Here is a 5051-nt window from a genome sequence, read left to right as displayed (position 1 = left end):
CATGGTTTTTGGGCATATTTTGACGGGACATAACTTGGACTACGGATCTCTGTTTTGTGCCGAATTTATTTAGAAATGAAATTGGATCCGGGATGTCCATGCCGTTCGAAGAACGGGTGAAAAATGATTTAAAATGAGGGAGTTATGACCGTCGGAAGATTGGGGGTTGAATCTGTAAATTCTGCAGCTTTTAACTTAGAAAATTTTTAGCAGAACGACCCTCCGCGCGTAGGCGCACTTGGCGCGTACGCGCCGTTCTTCCAGAAAACACCATCCACGCGTGCGCGTGGTGTGCGCGGGTGCGTCGATGTACTGCACCAATTGCCCAGCTATTTTTCCAGAGAGTTGTGCCAGGGTTGTGCCAGTTTTGTGCCTGGGCGCAAGAGCAACCACGCGTACGCGTGGCTGACGCTTGCACGCCGTTTGGATATTTTTCAACCCGCGCGTTCGCACGTATGACGCTTGCGCATCGATGAGTTCTTGGCCATCCGCGCGTGCGCATGGAGTGCGCGTACGCGTGGCCCTGCTTTCATGCCAAAGTTGATTTTTGAGTTTTAAAAGCCAAATCTCATACTTCTAAGCCTCCGATTTCACCCCTTATGTATTAAATCATTATGATATGCCTAGCAATGAGAAAGGAGCTAGGGGATGTGGTAACTTGCGAGTGAAGCAAGGGGAAAGGGTAAGATCAATGATGATCAAAGATGATTATATGAGATATGGAGGATGGCGGTGGAAGTACCGTGTATGCCATGAGCCGAAGGGCTATATTTATTGATAAATGGTTGGTTCTTGATTGGACCATGAGCCGGATGGCTGAGTTATTTCCGGATACGGCGGAGCCATGTTGATAAATTGGCTAGTTCTGGATTGAACTGTGAGCCGGATGGCTGAGTTATTGCCGAGTTACGGCAAAGCCATTATGGATTATGGCTGAGTATAAAGGCATATGATAAATGAATAATGATGAAAAATGTTGAATGTAAGCATGTTTGTGTTTTCTCTCTGGTTGTAAGGGCGACAGGGCGCAGATACCCTCTAATGGCGACAGGGCGCAGATACCCTCTAATGGTGACAGGGCACATATTCCCTCTAATGATATTAATACGCAACAGAGAGACTGTGCCCGGGTTAGCTACCGGACATGTCGGGTTGGCTTGATAACCGACAGATGATATCATCAGCCATAGGGCAGGCATTCATCATTTGCATATGTTTGAATTGTTTGGGTTTGCCATTTGTTTTAGATTTCTACATCATATATGCCATGTTACCTGACTATATGCTACTTGTTCTACTTGTACCATATTTGTGTATTACTTGCTTGTATTGCTTGTGTTTGTACAACTGAGAGGCCCCTCATGCTGGTGTCGGTGGGTGTGAGGGCTGTTCTTGATGGGATGAATTGATGATGCGATTGCATGATGATGATGATTATTGAATGAGATAACTGGAGCTCCCTGGGTAGACGCAGTGATGTGGTTTCACTAGCTCCAGGCGAGTGTATGATGTATTGATATAGAATTGCGGAGGCAGAACAACTGGTGATGGTTTTGCTTATAATTCTGAGTCTGATTCGTGGAAGAGTTAGCGAGTTGGAAAACATGTGAAACCTGAATTAAATTTAGCACTCCCTTATGACAGTTGCCTATTCATGGATTAGTGAGAATCTAGGCTGGATATTTGGTGAAGAAGTTTAGGATGCTTAGTGAGTTTTTATTGCAGTGCATTGTATTTATTTGGCACTTTTACCATACTGGGAACCCATGGGCCCGGGGTTCTCATTCCGTATATATCTCTTGTTTTTCAGATACAGGTCCAGGTGCTCAGAAGTGAGTTGTGGGTCATCTGAGAGACGGCGAAGGTCTTTATTTCCTCTACCTTGTGTTTTGATTAGAATCTCTCCACCTTTGTTTTGGAAAGGTTATATTATGTATTGAACTCTTTGAATTTGCCTTTAGAAGCTCTCATGTTTCCTGACATACTGTTGTCAACTATTTTCATACTGTACCCTAGCCGGCCTAAACTTCGCGGGTCGCGACTAGTGGCTATTTACTTATGCTATAAATATCTATCTGTTATCTATCTCTTAATCTCCTCTACGCCTTGTCCGTAAATCGTTTTCGGCTTCACAGTTTATCTTTTGTTGTCGAAACGTGAGTGATACGTCTTCGCGATTTTATTTCTACTCTTTTCAGGCTTCTCGATTAATACTCCTTTCGAAAATTACCTATATCTATATATTAAAAATCCACCTGAGAGTCGTACCACCATAATATCATTGACTTATGACTCGAGCATAAGGATGTGAATATTAGGGTGTTACAGAATGGCTTCCAAGAGAAAAGGGCACATGCTTCAGCTGAAGAATAAGCGCCTACAAGTACTTGCAGAGGTCATATTCGGTATACTTCATTTGGAGAATCAGCGCTGCAAGAGTTTGGAACCTTGCAGAGGTTATACCGCTGGAATGCCTTATCTGACTTGCGAGTCGGATTGCGTCGGGTGCGGGTCGAAACCGACAAATGAGCTCATTACCTGCGATAGGACTAGACATGCATCATATTGTTTGCGCATTTGCATTTGGTTGTGTTTACTTATTTTATTTCTCTGTGATTGCACTGATTGTCTTATTCTGCCTTATTTGTGTGTCTAAGTGGGTCTCTTGTGCTACTAATTTGTGTGTTGAGACGATTAAGTACTAATATTGTGATTGAGATTTGTTCTAAGCTTATGAATATAAGGAAAGTAATTGAGTATCTAAGTAAAATTAAGAAGTATTTTTAAAGGCTTGATCAAAACAGTTTTATTGAGTAAAGTCAATTATTTGCATTTTGTTCATTACTTTTACGGCATTCACTTCCCCTACTGAGAACATGTGAGGATGATATTTTTACCCCCTACAGATTTTTCTTTCAGCAGCAGGTTCAGGAATCTTTGGCGTGGAGCCGCGATTGAGCATCGGAGCTTTATGTAAATATGTATTCGTATTTCCTGTATTTGGTGTAGTCCTAGATTCTATTTTCCTCTCGCCGTTTATTGTTTTGATTTCTTAGAAGGGCAGGACTTGTATTTGATAAACTTTGAATAAGTCTATGTATATAAAGCTATGTGAATATATACTTCTTTGGTTAAGTGATTTAAAATAGAGTATCCTTTCGATTTCTTGATTAAAATTTTGATTCGTATTCGCAAAGGTCAATATTAAATAAAGATAATATAAAATATAGTGGTTTAAAGGTAAGTGGCGCTTGGGCTTTTAGTACGATCATGAGGTGCTAAAAACTAGGGTGTTACAAATCTCCTACAAAATGTGCTTCTTTTTCCAAACTCTTGGTGAAAATAAACGTTCACTTCCACATAGATAGGGCTTTTGGAGGGTTGGAGAGCCACGTAGAGTCAGATAACCACGAACTAAGTGCAGATCCAAGACAGGCTACTTTTGTCACACGGAGGGCATCTTGCGTGGGTACAAGTTTAATTTCAATCTAGTGTGGGTACATATGTCAGCGTTTTCATCTTCCATAGGTACAAATGGTCATTTATTCTTTATTAATGTATGTTTATATTTTTTTCTTTATTATTATCGTACTAAATTTTAATTTAGTGTTTTTATTCATTGACATAAGCTGTTGTTGAGCTGCTTAGATAGGGTAATTTTTTGTCATTTTTGTTAGCTATTTGTTTGTTAGATTATTCTAATTTAGTTTTTTGTTAAGCTCTTTTGGTCTATCTCTAAATGTCATCTAGGTATTATTGAATTGAATGTTGAACCATATGTTGAAGATGAGGGTACTGAAAAATTGTGATATGTTCAGGTAAACGGTATATAATAATATTGAATATGTTAGTTTTTTTTAGTTCAATTGATCGTTAAAGTTTTGGATATGGAAAGATATATGAATGGTTCCTTGCAGATATTGAATTATGTCATTTATGTGGCAAAAAATTGAATTGATACTATTTTGCTGATAGAGTTAAATAAATTGTTGATAATTTATTTAATTTATTTTTATTCATACTATTTCAGAAAAGGTTCATATTACTTTAGTTTGGAATTCAATAAATGAAAATTCACCGAATTTAGACAAATGAATTGAATGAATTGACAAATGTGAGCTAGTTGCTTTTTTTTTTAAAATGACATAAGTTATTGTTGTTGCTATAGTGATTAATACTGAGTATCAATTTGTTCCACATTTGCTGGTGATCACCATTGGATCTTGAAACACTATTTGATTAGTGACTCCCTCATTTGTATTAGAGCAATTACCTATGAGTAATAATATAATATCACAAAGTTAGTAAATTAGATATAGGATAAAGAAAAATAAAAAAATATATATTCATGATACTTTACTTTAACCCTCCCGTTTATAGTTCATATTATTACTTAATAGAGAGTGTACTAACGAGAGAAATGAAGCTTTGTTTGGTTGGAGAGAAATAAAATAGAAGGTTTTTTTTTATATTAGAATACAAGTGTGATTTAGTGCAATTGTTTGGGTGTTAAGATTGCAAAAGAAATGTTACCATCAAAGAAAATATTATCATTTAAAATTTTTTTAAAAAATTTAAAATTTAAGTTTACCATCGAATTTATCAGGGGATTAATTCGACGGTAACAAGCTCAATTTTGCCAAATGAAAATTTATATCCGCCACTAAATCTACAAGTAATTAGCGGCGAATGAAAAAATCTATTGGTAAATAATTACCGGCAAAATTTATACTGTCGAATTTATTCCGTCGCTAAATTTGACAGTAAACATATTATCATCAGATTTTTTTGGTAAACCTACTGATAAATTCGACGGTATTTAACAATTTTCTCGTAATTGTCCTACATTTTTCTATTGATTTTCAGTTACATAATCTACATTATTTGTAGGCATTTCTATTCATTACATTGTGGTTTTAAAGTTTCTTTGCAATATTGTTTATGCAAAAAATCATTTTTCAAGGATAAGATTGAGATTACATCAAATTATATTTTAGACAAACTTTTTTTTCTTTTAATATTCAAGTGAAATTTGTAAAACTGGATGACAC

The sequence above is a fragment of the Arachis ipaensis genome, chromosome B07 (genome assembly GCF_000816755.2).
Source record: "Arachis ipaensis cultivar K30076 chromosome B07, Araip1.1, whole genome shotgun sequence".
Classification (NCBI taxonomy): domain Eukaryota; kingdom Viridiplantae; phylum Streptophyta; class Magnoliopsida; order Fabales; family Fabaceae; genus Arachis; species Arachis ipaensis.
Note: the sequence above shows the minus strand (reverse complement) of the source record.